Source organism: Cibotium barometz, chromosome 28 (genome assembly GCF_041138505.1).
Source record: "Cibotium barometz isolate CiBa-2024 chromosome 28, ASM4113850v1, whole genome shotgun sequence".
NCBI lineage: Eukaryota > Viridiplantae > Streptophyta > Polypodiopsida > Cyatheales > Cibotiaceae > Cibotium > Cibotium barometz.
The window spans coordinates 20,838,919-20,865,867 of record NC_141073.1 but is presented as its reverse complement, the minus strand read 5'-3'; the positions used below and the strand labels follow the sequence as shown (position 1 = coordinate 20,865,867).

General features: G+C 43.4%; 1 protein-coding gene and 1 long non-coding RNA gene across 4 annotated transcripts in view; both read right to left on the bottom strand.

The window, feature by feature from the left end:
• Nucleotides 1-26,949, bottom strand: part of LOC147622639 (two pore calcium channel protein 1-like) — a 54,647-nt gene that overhangs the window by 10,634 nt on the left and 17,064 nt on the right. The window lies entirely within an intron of this gene.
• Nucleotides 13,652-15,774, bottom strand: LOC147622640 (uncharacterized). The gene is made up of 3 exons (XR_015269463.1): nucleotides 15,690-15,774; nucleotides 15,143-15,266; nucleotides 13,652-13,708 (listed from the first exon to the last, which is right to left on the bottom strand). It is a non-coding gene; the product is annotated as an uncharacterized LOC147622640 (long non-coding RNA).

Here is a 26,949-nt window from a genome sequence, read left to right as displayed (position 1 = left end):
GATACTACTGCGTCATGAGATCAAGACATCTTGGGTTTTCTGAGCGGGTCTTCTTACTGGCGTGTTTTCTTCCTCATGAGAAGATATGCCTTTACCCCGTTTTTGGCTTGCCTCTCAGAGGTTCTTTTGTTAGAACACCTCATACCACTGAGATAGGCGCAGCAATAACCCACAGAATCATTCCCATAGATGAATTACCTTATACTTGTGCAGCTTGTGAGGACTGCTTTTATGACCATATGATGGACGGGCTTATGGAAGTGTAAAGAGTTCCTCTATCTTTACTGTATAAGTTCCGAGAATGAATAAAGTTTAAATCTTGTTCGTATTTTGAATCTTGCTCTCTTTAAGACTTATCTTGGTGGTTAATCTTGATTAAAATTTTTCTCTAAGTCTCATATTCGTGAATCTTGCGAAATTATCACAAGTTGCGAGATGAGGACATCTCGCGTTTTTTAAGTGGGGTAGAATGTAAGATTCCTCCCCCAACTCCTTTTTGATGTCTAGTATCTTCCCCTGTAATCAACCCTCTTCAGAAATATAAAGACCCTGTTGCTAACTATTTTAGCCTAGAGAGAGAAATTATTCTAGAGAGAGAATATTCAGATTTTGAATATTTTTGGATAGAAAAATATCTCTTATAATTCAGATGAGTTTCCCTGAAACAGAAATTCAAAAAGAATTTTCCAATGTGCAATTGGAATTAATTGGAAATAGGTATAAAGAACCTTAGTCTAAGGGTCTAGATTTTCAGAAATCTTTAGACTATGGTCCAATTAAGGTTCCTATGGGCCAATAGCATCAATCCATGTGTAGGGAAGAGATAAATCCAAATTTGTAAAAAGAAGATACCCAAAAATGAGTAAATGCTCACATAAGGTGAAGAGTTGAAAATGTACAAGGTTTATTAGTAAAAAACTATGAGCAATATTAAAAATATGAGATATTTTGGGTATCCAAAAATGAGTAAATGCTCACATAAGATGAAGAGTTGAAAATGTACAAGGTTTATTAGTAAAAAACTATGAGCAATATTAAAATGATTCCATTTTGACACATATGTAAGGAAGGGGAATTCTTTAAAGGAGGTGCATATTTCACATAAGATGAAGAGTTGAAAATGTACAAGGTTTATTAGTAAAAAACTATGAGCAATATTAAAATGATTCCATTATGACACATATGTAAGGAAGGGGAATTCTTTAAAGGAGGTGCATATTTCACATAAGATGAAGAGTTGAAAATGTACAAGGTTTATTAGTAAAAAAACTATGAGCAATATTAAAATGATTCCATTATGACACATATGTAAGGAAGGGGAGTTCTTTAAAGGAGGTGCATATTTCACATGCTTGAATGAGTTTTAAACTCATAAAAATTGAGATATTTTATCTCTCCTCTCTCCTCATTCAAGTCTAGTTCCAAAAAGTTAGCTTAACTGACCTAAAAATGGTCAAATATTGACCAAACTGATTTAGAAAATTCTAGAATCAGTTTGTTTGGTTAGGAGCTCAATTTTTCCTATATAAATAGAAGCCTCCCCCTTGTTGAAAAATAGATAGTGTTTATGCATCGTTACTCTACTCCACCTAAGCCAAGAACTGTGAATTCATTTAATAATTCACTAGTTTTTGGAGCTTCCCTCTTTCTTCAATCCCCATTAGTGGCTCCATCAACATACTTAACCAATTGATTGGTTGGGGGCCTCTACCGTGAACAAAGAATCAAGCAAGTTATAAGGTAATTAGTGAATATTGATCTTTCTATAATTTCTCAATGTTTCTCTCTTCTCAACCCCTCACAAGCTTGAGAAGTTTAATTGGTATGGTTTTTTTAAATGCTATTGAAGTTTGAATAGTAGTGAAGAGTTACATAATTTAATAAATGCTATTGAAGTTAATTTTCATTTATGTTTAAATTCTAATTATTTTTATGTAAATTTTCTCTCTCACTCAAGAAATGGTCATACTCATGACCCGTTCTCAATCCAAATCAAGCTTTTCATAAAGCTTTTTCTTAACCCAAGATTAAGCTATGCTTGAGGTCAAATTAATAGCTTTTTTCTATGCTTTTAGTTTATGTATATTGATGATTCAATCCATTATGGATTAATAATCTAATTAGAGATCATTTTAATTATTTCCTTAATGATAAGCATTATCCCTTAGAAAAATTGAGATTTATCAGTCATAGCAGCGTAGCTATGGCAAAATTTTTATAAAAATTATGCATAAAATAAATTCTTTCAAAGCATAAAAAGAGGACTTCCTACCATATTCTAGGAATTATCATCCTAGATTAATTGAAAGAATTTCATTACAATCATGGAGAAATTGAATTTTAATATCATGCATGAAGGATAAGTTTTTATATCAAAAGTGTTATTTTTACCATTTTTATTTCATGCATAGAAGTATGCATAATGGATAAATTTTTATATCAAAAGTGTTATTTTTACCATTTTTATTTCATGCATAGAAGTATGCATAATGGATAAATTTTTATATCAAAAGTGTTATTTTTACCATTTTTATTTCATGCATAGAAGTATGCATAGTGGATAAATTTTTACATCAAAAGTGTTATTTTTATCATTTTTAATTTTCATACATAGAAGTATGCATAAAGGAAAATTTTTTATATCAAAAGTGTTATTTTTATCATTTTTAATTTTCATGCATAAAAGTATGCATAAAAGAAAATTTTTATATCAAAAGTGTTACTTTTATTATTTTTAATTTTCATGCATAGAAGTATGCATAAAAGAAAATTTTTTATATCAAAAGTGTTACTTTTATCATTTTTAATTTTCATGCATAGAAGTATGCATAAAGGAAAAAATTTTATATCAAAAGTGTTATTTTTATCATTTTTAATTTTCATGCATAGAAGTATGCATAAAGGAAAATTTTTTATATCAAAAGTGTTATTTTTATCATTTTTAATTTTCATGCATAAAAGTATGCATAAAAAAAAAATTTTATATCAAAAGTGTTACTTTTATCATTTTTAATTTTCATGCATAGAAGTATGCATAAAGGAAAATTTTTTATATCAAAAGTGTTACTTTTATCATTTTTAATTTTCATGCATAGAAGTATGCATAAAGGAAAAAATTTTATATCAAAAGTGTTACTTTTATCATTTTTAATTTTCATGCATAAAAGTATGCATAAAAGAAAATTTTTATATCAAAAGTGTTACTTTTATCATTTTTAATTTTCATGCATAGAAGTATGCATAAAGGAAAATTTTTTATATCAAAAGTGTTACTTTTATCATTTTTAATTTTCATGCATAGAAGTATGCATAAAGGAAAAAATTTTATATCAAAAGTGTTACTTTTATCATATTGGATTTCATGCATATAGGTATGCATAAAAGATATTCTTTTTATACTAAAAGTGTGATTTTCCTCATAAATGGATTTTATGCTTAACTTAGATGCATAAGAGAAATTCTTTTATTCTAAAAGTATAATTCCCTACCAAATTGAAATTATGCATAAGAAGATGCATAAAAGATTGATTTTAATTTCGAAAGTGTTAGTCTCCTTAAATGGAATTTATGTATAAATAAATGTGTAGAGAAATCTTATATCAAATATAAGAATTCTCTTTTAAAAAAAAGATATGAAATGTGATAAGATGTGATAAGAGGTGTATGAGATGTGATAAGAATTGATAAGATGCGTATGGAAAGTGATAGGATGTGATAAGAGATGTATGAGATGTGATAAGAATTGATAAGATGCGTATGGGAAGTGATAGGATGTGATAAGAGGTGTATGAGATGTGATAAGATTTGATAAGATGCGTATGGAAAGTGATAGGATGTGATAAGAGGTGTATGAGATGTGATAAGAATTGATAAGATGCGTATGGAAAGTGATAGGATGTGATAAGAGGTGTATGAGATGTGATAAGAATTGATAAGATGCGTATGGGAAGTGATAGGATGTGATAAGAGATGTATGAGATGTGATAAGAATTGATAAGATGCGTGTGGAAAGTGATAGGATGTGATAAGAGGTGTATGAGATGTAAAAAGATGTGATAAGAAGTGTATGAGATGTAAAAAGATGTGATAAGATGTGTATGAGATGTGATAGAATGTGTTAAGATGAGTTAGGATGTGTTAAGATGTATATGGGATGTGTTAGGACGAGAATGGATGTAATATGGTTGTATGAATGTGATGTGGATGTATACATGTAGATGTATATGTATGAATGTGAATGTTGATGTGGATGTGGATGTATGGATGTAGATACGGATGTGTATATATGTATGTGGATGTGTATGTATGAATGAGGATGTAAAAATGGACGTATGTATATAGATGTGGATGTATGGATGTATGTATGTAGACGTGGATGTATGGATGTGATTGTGAATGAAGAGGTGGATGTGAATGTATGGATGTAGATACAAATGTGGATGTATGTATGTAGATGTGGATGTATGGATGTGATTGTGAATGAAAAGGTGGATGTGAATGTATGGATGTAGATACGGATGTGGATGTATGTATGTGAATGTGGATGTATGAATGAGGATGTGAAAATGGATGTATGCATGTGAATGTGGATGTATGAATATGAATGTGGATGTGTGGATGTGGAAATGGAGGTATGGATGTATGAATGTAGATGTGGATGTATGCATGTAGATGCGTATGTATGAATGTGAAATTGGATGTATGATGTGGACGTACGAACATGGATATGTATGTAGAATAATGAATATGAAGATGTATGTGAGATAATGTAGTCTATATGAGTGAATGGATGAGAACGAGTACACACTGAATGGAATGTGGAATAAGTAATGTGGTCCGAGAGTGGATAATATGGAAAGACAAGAGTTCGTTATAGAAACTGTATTTGTGACTGTTTGTAAATGACTGTTTTATGTCAAGAATGCTGGAGAAGCATTTTGACCGTCTTGAGGATTAAGGTCATGAAGACTGAACTGATAAAGTTGCAACTACTGACGGAGAGTCAATGGAGGACGTCTCGCGTAGCAAGGTCGATCGAGGTCTTGACCAGCCTCGGCTCGATTTAAATGGTGAGCTTCCGGTACGGTGGATGAGGGACCAAGGAAGCGGCCTATGAGTGAAGCGCTGGGTCACCTGCGAAGGATCCTAGAGGGTGCTGACCATACGGTGCTCGGGCTCTGGGTCGCCGAAGATACCCACACGTGCGTCGTGGAAGATATTGGAATAAGGAGTAAGAGTTGTTTTCTAAAACCGGGCATGGATCTGGTTGATTGACCTTGTTGGTCCTCAACAGATGAGTCCATGGCTCTTTTATATGGATCTGTGGGTTGATCTTGCTGATCTTCCACGGAGACTCCATTCTATTATATGAATATATTGCCGGTTACTATGAGCTAGGAACCATGGAAAAGGCCCCTGAGAGAACAGGTGGTGAGCGTTTTGGTTGCCAATGATGCCATAAGTATACCGATGAAAGAATGACTGGAAATAAGGATTCAACCAGAGACTTTGAGGATTGTCATCAGTGACATAATGGTTTTATTAAAGGATTGTTTTAAAGCTAGTTGATGCTAAGAAAAAGGCAATTTCATATTGGGTGTGTAAGTGGTATGACTAGTTTTATGTTTGCATGAACTTCCGGCTAGGGGGCCTTGGAACTCTTTTCCTTGGTACCCGGGACAAAACCTAACCAAATTCCAAATTGGATCCCATCACTACAGTGGTTGGGCGGTTGGCTAACCCATGGGATCGGATGGGGTTAGGCTGGACTGATGGATCCATAAATCGAGATTTAATTTCTATTATTACGATAGATGAAGTAAATCCCGAATAGAAATTGTTCTATGGATAGGAATCAACGGCTGTGCCTCTTGCTGGGGAAAAAAGCGTTGATCCCAATGATCCAAGTGCAAGTTCTTCCTTGATTTGACCAAGTACCGTTAAAGGTGCAGTCAGATCAGTTTGATCAGTAATGATCTTGACTACGTTAGAGTAAAGAGTTATCCTGGTGGAATCGCCCGTGCTTTCCGGGTAAAGGAAGTTTTTCCGGTTTCGGTTTTGGACAAACCGACGGATTAGTCTCTTGTCCGGATATCCGTGGGCGAGGCCCCGAGTGTGGGACCCCTGTCCCGCGCGAGAAGTGCTACTTCCGCTGCTAGTACCCCGAATCCGTTGCTCGGTGGGAACAGGGATCTCACATCCATGAAACAATTACTTCATGGATGTATGGTAACACTTTTGGTCTCATAGACCCTTTGGTATTTCATAGACGTTAATTAAATTTTCTTTCTTTCCCCTTCGAGCTAATGTGAAAAAAGTCTAGCAGGAATATCATTGGCAGTCTGAATCTCCTTTGTGGCCCACATATGAAATCTTGTCTATAGAATTCCTGGTATCCTCTGCACTCTGAGAGGAGGTGATGAGTCTCCATGCGTTATTACTCTCTTGAAGCTGAGGCGGCGGAAGTTAAAGCATACCTACCAAATTTTTACCAGGATAGACACTTATATCTACCCCAGATCTCTTGGAAAGTAGGGCATCTGAAAAGATGGTGCTCCTCTGTCTCAACTCTCGATCTCCCTATCTCGCGTATTTGGCAAAGAACACAAGCTTTTATTGACTATGCATTCCTATATATCCCTGTCTAGCATCTCAGATCATGTGACTGGGCCTTGATTTGACCAATCACGATTCTTCTAGCATGTGACTTGTGCCTCTACAAAACGTTGGTTGACTCCTTTGAGTCACTAAGTCTTGGCATCCGCCTACTTCGACCAGCACTTCTTGGCATAATGTTTCACCTTGTTGCGGTAAAAGAGTTCCACTTTCTTCGGTTTAGAACTTGAGAAAATACAAGGATACCCTCCAAACTACTGAGGCAGTCCGGGACGAAAAACAAGAAGAGCGGCCTCTAAGCACTCCTCAAGGCTCCCGTGTTGCTCAATGGGCTTCGGGTACAACGTAACACAAACATAAGAACCCCAAAACCACACACTCAACAAGAAAAGGGGCACCACCTAGTTATGTGTATGAACTAGGACACCAAAGATCTTTCCTTGTAGCCAATCAACACAAGCTAACCATATACATCAATCAAAAGCGCACACACCCTCAACAAACACTCATAACATATGATATTGTGTGTGTAGGAGACTAGCATAACACAAATAGATGCACACCAAACTTGGAGAAGAACTTAGAGAGACAATATAAGCTTGATTTTGTTGTCGGTATACACATGGTCTTAAGGTTACGGGAGCCCTCTCACCATACGACCCTCTTACCATGGATTGAAAGGCAACAAATCAAAAACAGGCCCTCAAGCCGCCAAGCATAAAATCACACCAAAAATACAAAAATCGAATTTACCTTAAAATCAAAAATCGGACCGCTTTGCTAAATCAACTTTGGAGGTGTAGGAGTCCAAGACTTTGTACACAATTGCACCCAAACTACTAATCTTATTTATATAACAAGGGCAAGATACAATTATGATAGCGAGTATGGCATCACTCAAGCCCTCACAATGACATAACTAGCTTCAAGCTTCTCTATGCAATCAAAGGTGTTGATGTATAGAGAGAGCTCACAAGTTCACTATCTCCTTACACACTAGAGTTAGGAGTGGTGTACAATGTGTGTAATCCCCTTCTCCACAGGAATGGAGGGGCTGTATTTATAGGTTTGAGAAGCCCCAATTAGGATTACGCCTAATCAATTTTATTATGAGAAATCATAAATTATGGATTTTTTATTTTGGAATGAAAGTGGGCCTCTTCTTATCCCTTGAGTCACATGGATATGGGCTCAAGGTGAGAGAATTATTGAAGATGAGAGGAGAGTGTGATGTAGAGGTTTGAGCAAATAACTTGTAGTAATGCCTACTCAAAAAGCAGTAGAGTGGATGCTTATTTATATATGTTTAGTGGTTAGTAGTTAGTAATCACTATAAAAGGTTAGTAGTACAATGTACAAATGGGTGAGAAGGGCTGAGATGTTGAGTGAGAGGAGTAGAGATTTAAAAAGATCCTTTGTGTGGTTGAAAGCTCGAAGAAGCTTGGACTCACCCATGTGTAGATCTTTAAGTTAACCGCCGGTCTCCTTCTTGCATTCGACGCCACAAAAGTTGATTGAGGTGAAGAACATGGAGATTTTTGTAGATGGAAATCCTATATTTGCAGAGGTTAATATGATACATTCATGCTGAATTTTTATGTATTTTTTGAGATTGGAAAAATAATTTAGTAATATGGGAGTAGTAGGGAGAGAAATGGAGATGAGGTATGGGTATAGAGTAGATATGAGAGCAAATGGAGATGGAAGGAGAGGGCAAAGGTGGAGAGGATGAGAGAGGACATGAAGTTTGTAGGTTTGATGGAGTGAGAAAGGAATGAGTAAGTGTGTAGGTGATGAATGTGTAAGGGAGGTGAGAAGAGACTAGGTGTACCTTGCCAAAAAGTGGGCAGACTGGGGTCCAATAAAAAATTCATCTCACCGCCATTAGCTCCAAAAATTCTCAAAAAATTTGAGTATATTTCTGAGGTCATGGGCTAACTTTTCTCTTTTGATGAACAGTCCAAATTCGGAGTGGAGACGGACGCAAAAATTTCAGCAGAATCATGTATTTTCTGAATTTTATATAAAAAATATTTAATAGTAAAAAATATATACAAAAATACTAAACTATGGAAGTCAAAAGGGAGGGAGACCCTCATTATTTTAGGGTAGATGAGAGAATAAAAGATGAAATAGTCTAAGGGAAAGAGTGATTTAGGTAGTAGGCTTTCTACACGGTGTGGGTAGAAATGTGAGGGCATAGGATTTACTTATGCATGGTGAAGTTGAAGCATATGAACAATGATGGTCCAAAAGTATTATGAAGAAAAAATAATAATAATAATAATAAATAAATAAAATATACTTAAGTTTGTAATACACACATCTAATGAAGTATTTACATAATTAGAGAAAATAGAGACTCCCATATTTAGGCCCTTATATGAAATGAAATATTTACACAAAATGGGCTGTAATAATTTTATTTATTTTTGATAAGTAGCTAGCAAAAACTTTTTTTTAAATAATATAAAAATATATAGAAGATATGGGTAAAGTCCTTAACGCGCACACGCCTATTTACAGTGAAAAGGTATTTATGACAAAGAGTTAATGTGATTTTTCTTGGCCGAGATAGCTCCTTGTGGTAAAGTGGATAGTCGAAAAAACGGCTATCATTTAGCTCTCCCCCTAGATGATAGTATATTCATGTACCATCATAAAGTAGGCCTTCTAAAGCAAGTGGTGTAATGTGGTTCTCTTGTCCATCTTTCTTATGTTCCTGTTTTGCACCACAGACATCACTCAAACCACAGAACTTACATGCTCTTTTATCTCTTTTTGTGGTTGCTTTTGTAAGTCTGTCGGTAGAATGCGACTCAAGTATGGCTTGAGTCTGTAGCCATTAACCTTCTTAGAATGTTCTTTGCCATCCAAATCCATGAGTTGATAATAGCTAGAGTTGAAAACCTTCTTGACAATGTATGGTCCCTGCCATCTAGTTTCAAACTTGGCATCAAACCGGTTATCAAGTCGATTGTCATACTTTAGCACAAGATCTCCTTCTTTGATGCCCTTGTCTTTCAAAGTTGCATTGAACTTCTCCGCTGCTTGCATGGCTTTTCTTCTATAACACTCGTATGCAGCTTCTCTTTTCCACTCTAGCTCAACTAAAGTGAGAAGTCGATCCACCCATGCATCTTGATCTCCTAGTCCACCTTTTCCATGTAGCTGCACTGTTGGAATGTTGAGGTCAATAGGCTACAATGCTTCTTGACCATAAACCAAGTGAAAGGGCGTAAACCCCGTTGCTTCTCGGTAGGTAGTCCGGTATGCCCAGAGTGTTCCATCAAGGAACTCGTCCAAAGCTTCGTCTTGTTCTCCACCATCTTCCTTATGATTCCTGCAATGACACCATTAGCCTTCTCTACTAACCCATTTAATTGGGGATAGTAGGGTGTGCTATGACGATGTGAAATATGAAGCTCTTCACAAACTTCAGTGAGCAAACCTTTTCTAAAACCTGAACCACTGTTAGAAACAATCTCCAAGGGTGTGCCAAATCTGCAACATATATGAGTGTAAACAAATTTGCTTACAGTCTTTTCATTCACCCTTGCCACACTTTGAGCATCCACCCACCTAGTCATGTAGTCTATGGCCACTAAGATGTACAATTTTCCATTTTTAGTTCTAGGTAGTGGACCCATAGCATCAATGCCCCATTTTTTAAATGGATAACTTGCAATGACTAATTGGCGTGGACCATGTAGCAACCTCTTATTACCATTGACTTGGCAGTTATGACAGCTCCTACACCAATGTTGGACATCCACATGTAAGCTTGGCCAAACATACCCAGTAAGCAAAATCTTTTTCACAGTTAGTTCTTGAGCAAAATGGCCACCACATGCTTCTTCATGCAAACCTTCTAAAATGGATGGAATCTCCTTGGTTGCTGGTACTCTTCTGCACACTTGATCTTTTCCTTTTTGGTAGAGGGCACCTTCTAAGAACAAGAAAGAACTTGCCCTCTTCATGAGCCTCCTCTTTTGTGCCTTTGTGAAGTCTTGTGGGAATTCACCTTCCAAGATGTAGCTCACTATGGGAGCCAGTGTCTCCATTCCTTGGTTACGTGGTTGCTTAATAGCCGCTGCAGCCAAGACTACTTGCATTTCCTTCTTAACACATGCAACATCTTGTTGTGCAAGTAGATCAGCATCCTCATTTTGTTTCCTAGGAATATGATACAATCGCACCTCCTCAAATTAATTAAACAGCCTACGGATAGTATGAACCTTTTGCCTTAATCTTTCATTCTTGCATGCCCAAATGCCTAAAATTTGCCTTACAATAAGAAGTGCATCCCCTTTTACCAGGAGACGTTGTATCCCTTGATTGATGCACACCTTCAAGCCATGAAGTAGTATGTCGTACTCTGCTTCATTGTTGCTAGTAGAACTTGGCAAGTTGACCTTCTCCTTCATAACCACCTCTTGACTTGGGTTGAGCAGCACTAGCCCTCCCCCTGCTTTACTTGTGGCTTTTCTAAAAGCTCCATCAAAGAACAAGGTGAATGCATTAGGTATAGTTTTGGGTGGTGGCAATGGTAGAGTCTTTACTTCAGGCACCTTAATCTCCTTTTCATGCACTCTATAAGTGAGAATCCCTGCCAATTGTGCACGCACACTATCTTCTACCTTGAAAGAGTATTGGAATTCTTGCAATTCCATAACCCACTTTGTGATTCTAGCGCTGAGAGTCATTTGAGAAGACACCCAAGGAAACAAATTTTCTGCAGTGAGAATTACAAAAGGTTTTGGTAACAAGTAGGATCTAAATTTTCTCACCGCAAAGATGAGAGCAAGCATCATGAGTTCCGCTTCCGTGTAGCCTTTCTCCAAGACATTTATGACCCTACTAACAAAGTAGATGGGCCGCATCCTAGTACTGTGGGGATCTTGCTGTAACAAAACTGCAACCACTGTTTCCTTTCCAACACTAGAGCTAACGAAGAAAGTGTACTCCCAACAAGGAGGCATGAGTGTTGGTAGCTCTGACAAAATGACTTTAATGTTACAAAAGTACTCCTCAAGCTCATTAGACCATGCAAACTCTACTTGAATTTTTGCAAGGAGTGAAGTAACTCTGAGGCTAAGTGAGTGAAGCGTGACATGTACTTCACCTTTTGAATGAATGAGATGGCCTCCTTGAGACTCTTTGGAGATGGTAGATCGATAAGAACCTTTGCCTTTGTAGGATCCACCTCAATGCCTTTGGAAGAAACCTTATGACCAAGCAAGATTACTTCATCCTCACCGATATGACATTTGTCGGGATTGAGTTGGCCCCCCATGTCGTAGAGTTTCTTCAAGCCTTCTTCCACCCTCTCCACATGCAATGACTTAGAGCTATAGATGCAAAAATCATCTATGAACACTCTAATGGATTTCCCAAAGAATGCTTAAAACACCATGTTCATGAAACGTTGAAATGTTGCTGGAGCATTGGTCAAACCAAATGGCATGACTCTAAAAGCATAACAACCCCAAGGAGTGATGAAGGTTGTTTTTAATTGATCCTCCAATGCAATCCCAATTTGAAAGTAACCAGAGTAGCCATCACATATCGTATACTTCTCATGACCTACTATCTCATTTAGCATCTCATCTTGAAATGGGAGAGGAAAGTGGTCCCTTTTTGTTGCCTCGTTGAGTGGATGATAGTCCACACACACCCTCCATTTGCCGTTCTTCTTGGAAGTGACCACGACGGGGAGAGACCCACTCTGAATTTTCTACAAGATATATGAATCCCGCTGCTAGAAGCTTCCTCGCCTCTTTGAGTAGTGCTTGCTCCTTGATGACTCCTAGCCTTCGTAGCTTTTGTGCCTTAGGTTTGGCTTCTGGCTTTAGCTCGATCTTGTGTTGAATGGCCTCTACGCCACGCACATCTGTGTAATCTTTAGCAAAAAACCTAGAAATTTTCCTTAGTACACATTTAAACTTCTCTCCTTCCTCTGATGTAAGCCTTTTTGAGAGCATAGCATCAAACATTTCTTCATCATGCACAATTTGGTCTTCTTGAGAGCCTACCTTCTCCAAACCTTGACAGGGTGTCTCCTTGTCTTTTGCTCTGAATCTTACCCCCATGACTTCAATGGAAGACTCCTCTTCCGTAGTGCTACTGCTGCTTTCTTCCTCTGAGGTGTCATCGGTCCAATCCTCCTCTGTTTCACCTTGAGAAGATTCTTCATTTATCTCCTCTCGTCGTTGCTCCTTCATATCAAAGATAATCTTCTTATGATTTTCATTTCTGCAAATTAACTTTCCATTTTCCCAATCCTGCAAAGCTCGCATTCTCATTAGCCATGGTCTACCTAGGATAAATGGATAACCACTTTCCTTGGTAGACATAACATAAAAATCAACAACCTTCTTAATGCCAAAAACTTCCACAGAAACATTCTTACAAATCCCAAGACACTTTGCTTTGCTATTGTTTACCATTTTCACCTTAATTTCAGGTGTTTCATGAATATGCATGCCTAGTCTTTGCATAAGGTCCTCTGTCATAATGCAAATTTGTGCACCCCCATCTACTAGACCCTTCTTAACTAGCCTTCCCTTGACGTAGCAATCTAAAATAGGTGTAATGTCCTCATCCATCTCGGCTTGTGAAATTTTTACAACAGGCACATTCTCTTTTGTTTTTCTCCTATTGCTCACGGCCTTTGTTAATTCTCTCCTAACTTGTGGACATAAGGCTAGAAATTGAGGCCACGAGATATCAGGACCCTTACCTCTCATGTCTTCCAAAAGGTTGTATGGAGCCATATCATGTCCAGGGAGAAAATCTTGGAGGTTTATACGACGTCGTCTCCTCTTGACTTCCTTGTTTTCCTTCACTTTCTTTCCTCGTCCATAGTCACTTTGTGATGCCACACCCTCCTTTTCCTTCTCTTTTCCACGCCCCCGTTTGATACCATTTGCTTCAATGCCTACCTCCTTGGCCTTTGTTACCTCTACCACATGTACATTTGGGTCCGGCGAGGGCGGCATTCCTTCCACTCCTCGTGGAGGTGGTCTTGTTGCATTGGGCCTTTGAAAAATCATCGGTTGTTGTTGACTAGTACCTTCACCTGCATTCATCACTGGATAATTCATGTTAGGCTTCCCTGGCTCCCCACGAGACCAAGGACAATTATACATCCCATGCCCTGACTCTCCGCAATTCCAACATTGCAAGAGTCGCCTAGGTCGTGGCTCTCGTTCTTCAACCCTTTTGGCTTGGCCCTTCTATTCCATAGCTTGCGCAAAGTGGATAGACAAGTTATTTAAAGACTCATTTAACTTTTCTATCACCTCGACTGTGACCTCTTCCCTAGGCTTTGAATCATCAAAGATAAAGCCCTCCCCTAGCATACACCTCATCTTTCGGAGTTTCTTGGTAGCCCTAGTCTCAGCAACATCAAATGTTGTGGGCTCTCCTGACTCTACTTGCAATTTTAGTGATGGGTACATCCCTGCAATAAATCTCTCCTTCTTCAAGAATTCTGCACCATCTCCAGGGTTAGGAAGACTACGCAACCAAAGAGTCCAAAGACGTAAGAATTCTTGCTTATAACTCAAGTAGTCCTCTAGATCCTTTTGCTTATGAACAACTATTTCTTGCCATAGATTTTGTGTGTTCAAAGGAGTGAAGTAATTGTCTCTAAAAAGTTGTATGACCCCCTTGTAATCTACTCGCGCAGGTGCAGGTAGAGATTGAAACCAAGTGGAAGCATCTCTTCGTAGGACCAACTCAAACATATCTAAGCACTCTTGGTCTCCTACCACTCTCTTTATGTGGAGTGCCATTCTAAAGTTTGATAAGAACAACTCGGTATCCTCACCGGGCTCTCCAAAGAATAAGGGGTAGCCACTCATTTGCCTAGTGGTATCCATGCTTAAGAAAAAAGAAGCACAAATATGATTGCACAAAGGTCTTCCTTCACTCTCTTTCTCTCTCACTCTTTTTTTCTTTTTTCTTTTTTTCCAAAGTAGAATGAAAATGTAGACGTCAAAGCTTATGTCATAACGAATCAAAGGCAAAATAAATGGATTAACTGAGGCATTAATGGCTGCTACTTGCCTAGGTCCAAACATACGACGAATAACACGCTGAAATTGTAACTTACTACCAACAACTATGTGTATTTCTTGCCTAGCATCATAAGAAATTAGCCTACGGTATAAGTCTTCTTGATTCATAAAACTAAGCTAAAACAAGATGAAAATATGCACATCAAAGGAAATGGTGTAATCTACAATGGGAAGTATGACAGGATTAGGTGATGCTAAAACCTCTCTTAGTCTTTCTAGACCAAAAAGAAGAACCATGCGTTGTTGGTAAAAAAAAATTCTATTAATACAAACATTCACTCTAATGCAGCGCACCCAATGAAACTGGTTAAATTGAATCCCAAGAGGATTAGGAGGAGGTGTATTATTCATGAAAGATCACCCAAAAGTACCAACTTTCCTTCTTAAAATATGATACCCAACAAGCACACAAGGAAATTTATGTGTTAGAGAGATCGATGTACCTTAAATACCCATTCAAAAACTGCTCGTTTCTCAGTGGGGGCACCAAAATTGAGGCAGTCCGGGGCGGGCAACAAGAAGAGCGGCCTCTAAGCACTCCTCAAGGCTCCCGTGTTGCTCAATGGGCTTGGGGCACAACGCAACACAAACATAAGAACCCCAAAACCACACACTCAACAAGAAAAAGAGCACCACCTAGTTATGTGTGTGAACTAGGACACCAAAGATCTTTCCTTGTAGCCAATCAACACATGCTAACCATATACATCAATCAAAAGGCACACACACCCTCAACAAACACTCATAACATATGATATTGTGTGTGTAGGAGACTAGCATAACACAAATAGATGCACACCAAACTTGGAGAAGAACTTAGAGAGACAATATAAGCTTGATTTTGTTGTCGGTATACACATGGTCTTAAGGTTACGGGAGCCCTCTCACCATACGACCCTCTTACCATGGATTGAAAGACAACAAATAAAAAACAGGCCCTCAAGCCACCAAGCATAAAATCACACCACAAAATACAAGGATCGAATTTACCTTAAAATCAAACATCGGACCGCTTTGCTAAATCAACTTTGGAGATGTAGGAGTCCAAGACTTTGTACACAATTGCACCCAAACTACTAATCTTATTTATGTAACAAGGACAAGATACAATTATGATAGGGAGTATGGCATCACTTAAGCCCTCATAATGACATAACTAGCTTCAAGCTTCTCTATGCAATCAAAGGTGTTGATGTATAGAGAGAGCTCACAAGTTCACTATCTCCTTACACACTAGAGCTGGGATTGGGAGTGGTTTACAATGTGTGTAATCCCCTTCTCCACAAGGAATGGAGAGGCTCTATTTATAGATTTGAGAAGCCCCAATTAGGATTAAGCCTAATCAATTTTATTATCAGAAGGATAATATATCCTCTGTGGACTGAGGCATGAAATCGTAGCTCGCTGAAGCTCCCGCCTCCACCCTGCGCTGCGCGCCCTTCGCCTTCCCTCCCTCGCGTTCCTTCCACCCCCCGCCTGCCACATCGTTTCTGTGCCTCCCCCCTTCTTCCCGCCGTTGCGCCCCTCCTTCCTCGCTGCTGCGCCTCCCCCCTCCTCGCCATCTCGTCTCTCCCCTCCTAGCCTCTTCGTATGTTCGCCCCCCCCCTCTTCGCCTGTTCGCCTCCCCACCCTTTTTCGCCTGTTCGCCTCCCCCCTCTTCGCCTGTTCGCGCCCGCTTCCCTTTAGCAACGCCCCGCCTTCGCCTGAGCTTCAGACTCTGATGGAGACTCCTCCCGTCTCGCCTCAGAGGGACTCATCCGCAGCCCCCTCGCCCGCCCCCGAGGACATCCCCATCAGGCTTTCTCTTTCGCCGGAAGAGGAAGCGAGTCTCACCGCAGAGGTGGAACGCCTCCAGGCTCATTCCACCATCTGCCGTATAGTCGGCACTCGCCCCAGCAGAGGTGAGATCAGGGATCTTCTTCAGGCTCGCCTTCTTGCAGATGTGGGCAAGATCCTGGATGTACAGCTCCTGGGGGCCGGGGCCATTATCAGATCGAGTTCGAGGCCGCCCAGAGCGTTACCAAGGTCCTTGCCATGAGTCCTCTGGACATCAGGGGAGCTCGGGCTTTCTTCAGACCTTGGCAGCATGGATTTGACCCCGCAAGCAGCGGCGGAGCAGGGAGAGCGCCTCTTCCATATTACAGTTTGTTTCCCTGGTCTCCGCCGGGAGTATCTTCCGCTCCTCTCCAGGCTCGGAGCATTGGTGGGCTCGGTACTAGAGACGGGCCCATCAGCAGCTTCAGTGGTGGCCAGAGTAGCTGGGCTACCTTCGGTCAGAGTGTTGGTGTCTGACATCTCCTCCCTTCCTAAGGTCATTCAGCTACCTAGGATAGGGGGGGTGGATAGATCAGAGAGTGGAGTTCTCGGGGCTCCCGAACCAGTGCTTCATTTGCAGGCAGGTCGGTCATCTGGCCAAGGCCTGCCCTCGCAGGAGACCTCGACCCTCACCATAGCAGCAGGCTACTGATGGCCCGCCCACAGATTCGGCTCGGTAGGCTGCCTCCGGGACACCTGCTCAGGCCACAGAGACCTCGGAGTGGCAGCCTGGACAGGGGCGCCGCCGAGGGAGACAGCCACAGCAGCACGCCCAGAGACCGCTGCAGCAGCAGCCACAGTCTCAGCCTCACTGGGTTCCCGTGAGGAACAGCTTTGTTCCCCTTCAGGAGGAGACCCCTACAGCGACTGAGGACCAGGAGATGCCAGCACCCCCTCCTTCACCCCCCCAACCCCCGTCCCCTCCCACCGCCTCGCTTCCACCTTCGCCTCCTCCCGTCTCCGCTCCGGTTTCGGCAGCGGCTCCCTCTCCACCTCCCTCGCCTCCCCCTCCTCCCCCTCCGCCCGCCTCACCTTCCCGGGAGGCCCTGGCAGTTCCCTGGCGCTCACCTGCAGTCCGGAGAGCGCTGAGCACTGACCTCGCTCGAGCATCACAGAGGAGACCTATGCCGATTAGGGCCTCACGGATTTCATCTATCCGCAGTCGGCTAAGTCGCCTTGGCATTAGACAGCGCTCGGAGGCTTTTGATTATACCTTCACACGGCTTTTTGGAGCAGAGGGCCCCATGAGCCAGCACCCATCCGGAGTTCATGTAGTGATACCTCCGGCCCGCGGGGAGGAGGCACTAGACTCAGCGGTGGCCTTCTCGTTCCCTCTATGTGGACCTTGTGTGACCGGGAGTGGACTCTAGAGCTCGCTCTCAGCACTTTGAAGACTTAGGCAGTTGAGTTTTCTCATCACATGAGCGATCTGGAGGTTACAGATGTGATAGGCCGACTTTGGGAGTTGGCTCATTTTTTCTTGGATCCCGGGAGTGTGGATACCTCAGGGATTCGGCATTTGGTCGTGCGCATAGTGGCAGACTTGGCACGCGACCCTGGATATGTGAGTATACACGAGGTTGCTCTGTCAGAGCAGGAGGCAGTTGCCATTGGCCACAGCCAACCACTGGCGCCTGATCCGGGATTCTTGCAGTACACCGGGTGGGCAGATTCGCAGCCGTTCGGATGGGGACTACTCTCCATCCAAGCCGCTTGCGAAGGCCCGCCGTACGGCTGAGACAGCATCCACCTCAGCAGGGCATCCATGAGGATCATCTCATGGAATGTACAGGGCCTTGGCGAAGCACACTTTATACGCTATCGAGGTTGCTTGAGGCAGGAGCTTCAGAGATGCTTGCTTGGTGGCAGCATTGATATTTTGATGATGAAGGAGCACCACTTGGGTGAGAGCACGATCCGGAGATATGGTTCGGTGATGCCTGGTAGATGGGACACTTTTTGGTCTGCAGGGTTTGGTCCTTTGTGTGGACAGGGAGGAGTATGCATGGTTATTGCAGATGTATGGCGGCAGGCCATTGTGGATCGAGGGATCATTGTGCCTGGTAGAGCACAGTATGTCATTCTGAGAATGCATGATGAGCTATTGGGTGTGCTCAACATCTATGCGCCCAATCATGCTAGTGCCAGAGCAGAGTTCTGGACTCAGGTTACAGATGCATTGCCAGAGGCCGCACATTGGTGTGTTGGGGGAGACTTCAACATGCTTGAGGACCCGGCAGATAGGGTGGGAGGCAGTCATGTTACAGTGCACAGCACGGAGCTTGCAGCTTGGGACCGGTTTTGCATGTCACTGAGGATCACTGATGCATGGCAGCATGGGGCTTTCTCCCGGTCTGAGGACAGTCTCAGTTTCTCTCGGTCGGATCGCCGGCAGGGAGGGACTAATCTATCACGGATTGATCGCTTTTATGTGGGCGACTGGTTAGGGGAGCGAGGGGGCTCCATCGGCATTCTCGCTGGCACCTCATTTTCAGATCATGCGCTAGTTATACTGACATTGGAGGAGGGGACACGGGAGCCCAGCTTGCAGTTGAGGATCCCAGAGAGGGTACTTATAGATCCCAGTCTCGCTGAGGACATTGAGAGGATCTGGCATGATAGTCAGTGCTCTGACCAGGATGCAGCGGGCCAATGTGCCCAGGGACTCATTGATCTTAGCTCTTTTCTTCACGCTACAGCTTTGACACGACTGGGAGAGGTTCGCGAGCGGGAGCAACGGCTGAGACGCAGCCTTGCCTCGCTACAGCGTCTTCAGGAGCGGCAGCCTGCATGTGAGTGGGTGGCATCCCAGCTGAGCCAGGCACGCCACGAGGTTAGAGAGGTAGAGGAGCAGAGACATGAGTTTTACTATCGTCGTCAGGCCTCTCAGTGGACGCAGCTTGGTGATAGAGTGACTGGAGAGTTTTTTGAGATCACTGGACCCCGGCATGCGCGAGCAGGAGTCCGCCAGCTTGGTAGACCGGATGGATCGGTAGCTACTGAGCTCGGGGAGATCAGAGCCATTGCTACTGCATTTTATAGTGACCTGCTTTCAGCGGAGCCAGCCACTGAGGATCGAGATATTTGCAGATAGATTGTGTGGGCCCATGTGCAGAGGAGGGTCACAGACCATATGCATACAGTTCTAGGCACGCCTCTGTCAGAGATTGAGCTTGCCGAGGCCTTGAGGGTCCTGCCGCGACATAGTTGCCCAGGGGAGGACGGACTGACGCCGGCCTTTTTTATGCGCTATTGGGACCTTTTGGGGCCAGGCCTCCGCAGGGGCTTTCAGCATGTTTTGGACACTGGGGTGATGCCGCAGAGCTTTTCAGAGGGCTTGATCTATCTTATCCCCAAGGGGGAGGGAGTATCAGATGACATTCGGCATTGGAGGCCTATTACGATCCTCAATACTGTCTACAAGGTCTTAGCAAAGGCCTTGAGTTTGAGGATCCAGCCCTTCCTGGGGGAGTTGATTCATGCCACTCAGACAGGATTTGTCAAGGAGCGCAATATCCTTGACAACATCTTTACTTTCTGGGAGGCGACGGCCCGAGCTAGATTTCTTGGCGAGGACTTGGTCGTGATGCTTCTCGATTTTGAGAAGGCATACGATAGAGTTGATTGGGGATTTTTAGAGGGCACTATGCTTCGCCTGGGCTTTGAGCCAGGATGGATCAGAGGGGTGGCAGCTCTGTATTCCACAGCTCGCAGCCAGGTGTTGATTGCAGGAGGACGGGGGCCGAGTTTTGAGCTGACCAGATCAGTCCGTCAGGGGTGTCCTCTCGCCCCTTTCCTTTTTCTCTTCTTTGCGGAGGCTATGAGTATGTATTTGACGGCAGAAGAGGTTGGTTTGCGAGGACTGCAGCTCCCAGTCCGGGGGGAGGACCTGCTTGATGCTGAGTTTGCAGACGACACGGGCTTATTTTTGCATGGCCATGAGGCCAATCTTATTCGGGCTGAGCAGTCGCTCCAGGTTTTTAGTGCAGCTTCGGGAGCACTGATCAATTGGCGCAAGACAGTGGCCTTTTGGATCAGTAGCGCTCCCACTCCGGCATGGAGTCCGGACCCCGGTTTTAGATGGATTCCTCCAGGCACAGCAGTGCGGTATTTGGGATGCCAGATTGGCCTAGATTTGTCACCTGAGCAGCAGATTGCCCTGCTTCTTCTGAGCATTCGGAAGAAGCTATTGTATTGGAGTACAGCTCGACTATCCTTGGTTGGGAGGGTGGTGGTGGCAAATCAGGTGTTATTAGCGACCATGTGGTACATTACGTCTTGCTGGATTTTCTCGAGCTCTTGCATCAGCCAGGTACAGAGGCTGATCAGGAACTTTCTGTGGTCCGGGAGGGACGGTCAGCCAGCTCGGGCAAAGGTTGCATGGGCAGTTATTACACTTCCGCTGGCTTAGGGTGGTTTGGGCATTATAGATCCAGTCGATCAGAGTAGAGCCTTATTGGGGAAGCTTATTGTTCGCGGGTTGCTTCCAGGCGCTGAGCCTTGGAAAGAGCTCCTCTTGCAGCGACTGCAGGCTCGGGCGCCCCCAGCAGGGGGTACTTGGGCACCAGAGATTCGCTGGATCTTCATAGAGATAAGGAGGATAGGCCTCAGTAGAGGATGGGAGGACAGATTTGCTTTGAGTATCCTGAGAGCTTGGGAGCTGCTGAGACCGGGGCTCTCTCAGCGGCCTCCTTCTTGTGTTGAGGAGCGGGCCAGACAGCCGCTCATCTGGAGCCCAGCGGTTCGCACGGAGCAGGGTCATATGCTGGGTTCTCGGCCTCGTCTAGCCTGGGGACCTTTAGCGGCAGGCCCAGCTCGTAGTTTTGGAGACTGGCAGGCTTTCTGCAGTCTACCAGAGGAGATCCAGGTGGAGAGGCTGAGTCGCTTCAGAGGGGGGTTGATTATGAGGGATGATATACAGGAGGCACTCACAGAGGAGTGGTTCACGCCTCTCGAGCCAGTGGCCCCACGGTGGATGGGAGCCTTTACACAGTTGGAGATCTTGATTGTTGTCAGAGCTAGCACTGAGGATGGTAAATGCCTCTACTTTGAGATTCACAATGAGGGCAGACTCCAGAGAGTGGAGGTGGAGTCGCCTTTGGTTGCAGAGTGCACCTTTCAGAGGATTCGGGTAGTGGCCGCCGCTTCTCGGAAGTGGCATATTGACCCCGACCCTGCTGATGTGCTCCCGGATTGGCGCATTTGGGCATATGCAGCGCGCCCCTTGGCCCGGCTACAGTGGGACCCCGGGGAGTACGAGTGGCATGATCCTTATGCATCCCTTGAGGCCACAGAGATCACCTTTTTCCAGTATACTGTTCGGCTAGGACGGCATATTTTGACGGCGAGGAGGACGGTTTCTCCAGCGGCAGCGGGGCATTGGCGTCTACAGGTGTTACCATATTATAGTAGTGATGTGTGTGAACACACTTAGGACCGCCGGGGCACTTTTTCCCTCACTAGGAGGTTTTTTCCCCCGTGCATTGTATATACGCCCATTATCTTCTAGGGCTTGCAATCTTTCATTTTTGGCACTCATAATACACTACTGTGTTGTGCTCAAGCTTCCTCATTTTTCTTGAAGTTGTGTGTGCATTCCTGCAACCCTAATTCCAACAATTGGTATCAGAGCAGGCTTCCTCCTCCCGGGCAGCATCACCGGCACCTGCCGCTTCATCTCCTCCGATTGCGACGAGGTTTCACGAGCGTCTGCAGGTTAGTATATGCTGTGGGAAAGCCCGTAGGGCTTGGTCGTTTCAGAATTTTGATCTGAAGTCATTTCGCCCTCCGTTTTTGCATTCCAAGTACTGCGCAGGCAAAATCGTCCTACTGTGCAGATTTTCTGTCAAGATTAAAATCTGCAGGACAGGTGCCCATTCGTCTGTTTTGGGCTGTGCTACATAGCACAGGTCGATTTTATACAGGTTTACCTCTTACAGACAGCATTTACATCTAGTAGTACAGTCATTGGCCATGGCTGACAACAATGATGTATTCCGCATGTTGGCTGCTGAGGATAAGTTGGATGGCACCAACTATCCATTGTGGGCATATATGATGCGACATGTATTGGTAGCAAAGGGGTTATGGAACATTGTGCAGGGTATTGATGCACGTCCTATTGTGGCTGGGAATGCTGCAAACACATCAGAAACAGGTACTGTTGATGATGGTGCAGGCACAAGTGCTGTAGCAGCTGTTCGAGAACCACCACTTTCAGCAGAGCAGATTCGTTGGGATGGTAGAGATGCGCAGGCTCATGCCTTGATTGCGCTGTCTGTCAAACGTACCATTATCCCACATATTCGCTCCTGCAGGACTTCTAAGGATGCTTGGGATGTACTTGCCACATTGTATCAGGCAAGAAATGAGGCTCGTGTTGCTTACCTCCGAAAACAGTTGGAGAGTGAGCATATGAACGAAGGTGATTCTATGGATAGCTTTTTGACAAAGATCAAGGATTTCAAAGAGCAGCTCATTTCTGCAGATGAAATCCTGTCAGACAGTTCACTTGTGCAGACTGTTTTGAATGGTCTACCAGATTCTTATCAGGGTTTTGCTTCCACTCTTCGCTTGATGATGAAAGGCAATCCCAATGCCTTATCATTTGAGGAGTTAGTTTCTGTTTTGCTGCAAGAAGACCAGTCAAGGCAAAACAGGAATATTATGCGTGTCGCAGATCAAGCTTTCGTTGCTAGTCAGAGAAGCGGGAAAGGTAAAGCTGGCTTTTCTTCTAGTAAGCAGAAATCTGCAAATGCTGCGCAACCAAAGAAGGAAGACAAAGATGAGAAGAAGGGTGACAAACAGAAGACATTTTGCAAGTACTGTAAGGGAAATGATCATGTCATCAAAGCGTGTCCTAAGCTGGCTGCGAAAGAGGCTAAGAAGAAAGAGGCTGGTATGGCTGTTGCAGATGCCTCTCCTTCTAACAATGAATCTGCTAATGTTGTTCAAGATACAGAATGGGCATTCAATGCGCAGTGCAGTTATGACCCATCTTTGCATGACACATGTATGTCTGCAGTAGATTCAGATGTATGGTACTTTGACAGTGGTGCCACTAAGTATATCACCTCGCAGCGCAGTTTATTCACTTTCCTTGAGTCTGCTCCCACAGGGAATACTGTCACTTGTGCCAATAACTCCTCTTATCCCGTTAAAGGAGTTGGACAGATTGTGCTGAATGTTGCAAATTGCAACACCTTTACACTTTTTGATGCATTGTATGTGCCAGGGATCAAAAAGAATCTGCTGTCAGTCTCCGCATTTGCCAAAACAGGTTTGGTTGTAAAATTTGTGGATGACAGATGTACTGTTCATGATCTCTCTTGTGGTGACATCATTGTAGCATCTGGTTCACTATGTCGAGGGCTGTATAAGCTCAATATGGATGGCAAATGTGTAGAGGATTCAGCATGTGCTATTATGGATACGCAGGCTATTTCAAATGCAAAACTGTGGCATGCACGTTTTGGTCATCTGAATTTTGCAAGTTTGTTGCGCCTGCAGAAATCTGAAATGGTGTCTTCTTTGCCTAAGCTTGAGGCACCTGTCAAGCATGTTTGTGAGGGCTGCATATTGGGTAAAATGCAGCGTGCTTCCTTTCCCAAAGATGGATCAGTGAGAGCTGAACGCAGATTGCAGCTTGTTCACAGTGATGTTTGTGGTCCCATGCAAACTCCATCATTTGGAAACTACCTTTACTTCGTGACTTTCATTGATGATTTTACCAGGCATGCATGGGTATATCCTTTGAAGGCAAAGTCCGAAGTGTTTTTGTGCTTCAAACAGTTTTTGGTTATGGCTGAAAATGTGTCAGAAAGTAAGATGGGCACCCTCCGTTCAGATCGAGGGGGGGAGTATATGTCTTCAGAATTTAATGCATTTATGGCTGAGCGTGGGATAAAACACCAATGTACAGTGCCGTATACACCACAGCAAAATGGTGTGGCTGAGAGAAAAAACAGGTCTCTCATGGAAATGGCAAGATGTATGGTTAAGAGTCAAAGTCTACCACATGGTTTTTGGCTTGAGGCTGTCATGTGTGCCACTTATGTACTAAACAGGTGTCCCACCAAAGCATTACAGGTTGTCACTCCATATGAGGCTTGGCATAGCCGCAAGCCATCTGTTGGCCATTTACGTGTTTTTGGTTGCCTGGCATATGCATTAGTGCCTGTGCAACATCGCAGAAAATTAGATGACAAAGCTGTCAAATGTATTTTTGTTGGATATAGTGCTGAGAGCAAAGGCTATCGTTTGTATCATCCACAGACAAAGCGCATTTTGGTTAGCCGTGATGTTGTATTTGTGGAAGATGCAGTTCAGCCCTTGGTTTCATGTACTAAGGAGACAGATATCAGCTCACGTGATGTCTATGATACATTGTTGCCTCTTTTCAGTGGTGCACAGTCAAGTGCAATACCTCATGAGGCAGTTTTTCAGCCTATGCAGGTTTTAAATGATGGCACAGATCAGCCTATATCTGATGCAGATGTGCATGATGCACTTGAGGATGAGAGACAAGAGATTGAGGGCTCTAGGAACATGCCTAGATGGCTGGTGCAGACTTTGCGTGACAGCAAGTTGGATGCCCCTTTGTCTAGTCGCACTCGTTCTGGCTCTCATGGTGCCTCTTATGCGTCAGATTGTTATGCATTGGCTGTTTCTAGTATGTGCGATGAAAGTGAGCCTGTTTCATTTGATGAGGCACAAAGTTCAGAAAATTGGATGGCTGCTATGCAAGCAGAATACGATGCTATTATGAAGAATAGTACATGGTCTTTATGTGACTTGCCCCCTGGCAAGAAGGCCATTGGCACTAAGTGGGTATACAAATTGAAGCGTAAGCCTGATGGCACAGTGGATCGCCATAAGGCTAGGCTTGTTGCAAAAGGTTATGCTCAAGAGAAGGGCATTGATTTTGATGAGACTTTTGCTCCCACATGTCGTATGACCACTGTTCGTAGCATCTGTGCATTAGCAGCTCATAATGGTTGGAATGTACATCAGCTGGACATAAAGACTGCGTTCTTAAATGGAGATTTGCATGAGGAGGTGTATGTATCGCAGCCTCGTGGTTTTGTTCAAAGAGGGCAGGAAAACAAAGTGTGCAGGTTAAAAAAGGCTTTATATGGTTTAAAGCAAGCTCCACGAGCTTGGTATGAAAAAATACATGCATATTTGACTGCACATGGGTTTCAGAATAGTCCAACAGAAAGCACTTTGTATGTTAAACATGTGGATGGTGTACATCTAATCATTGCTCTCTATGTCGATGACATGCTGCTCACAGGACCAAATGAGAGTCATATTGCTGATTTTAAGGCTGATTTGAATGCCTCTTTTGAGATGTCAGATTTGGGGCATTTGCATCATTATTTGGGGATACAATTTAAGCAGTGTGATGGAGGTATTGCTTTGTGTCAGACAAAGTATATTGAAACATTGTTGCGGAGATTTGGCCTTGAAGACTGCAAGCCTATTGCTACTCCAATGGAGACAGGTTTGAAGTTGAGTCTTCATGATGCTGGAGATCACTTTGATGTCACACTCTATCAGACAGCTGTTGGTTGCCTCATTTATGTATGCATTACGAGGCCAGACATTCAGTTTGCAGTCTCACAGGTGAGCAGATTTATGCATAGCCCAGGCATTAAGCATTGGCAGGCAGTGAAGCGTATCTTTCGCTATTTGAGTGGTACTCGGCATCTTGGGTTGTTTTATCCCAAGGGGGGATCATTGCCGCCAGATTTACATGTTTTTTCAGATTCTGACTGGGCTGGTTGTTATGACACACGCGTGTCCACGAGTGGTTTTTGCTTCATGCTTGGAAGCTCATGCATATCATGGTTGAGCAAGAAGCAGCCTACTGTGGCCACTTCTAGTTGTGAAGCTGAGTACAGGGCAGCTTTCACAGCTACGGTTGAGTGTGTGTGGCTCAGACGCCTTATGGCTGATTTGGGTGTTGGGCAGCCATCTGCCACCACCATCTTCACTGACAGTCAGAGCGCATTGGCAGTTGCGCGGAACCCAGTGTTCCATGCTCGTACGAAGCACATTGAGGTGCACTACCATTATGTCAGGGAGAGACTCTCTGCAGGAGAGATCAGTTTGGCTTATGTGCCAACACAGGATAACCTTGCAGACCTTTTCACAAAGGCTCTGCCTCGTGAGAAGTTCGAAGCTTTTCGCAAAGCTTTGGGCTTACTCCCTTTTGTGGATTCGTCCACATAGCTAGACACTTCCCTATACATGAGTGCTAGCTCTTGTTCACCGCATCACTCCAGGGGAGATTTGTTACCATATTATAGTAGTGATGTGTGTGAACACACTTAGGACCGCCGGGGCACTTTTTCCCTCACTAGGAGGTTTTTTCCCCCGTGCATTGTATATACGCCCATTATCTTCTAGGGCTTGCAATCTTTCATTTTTG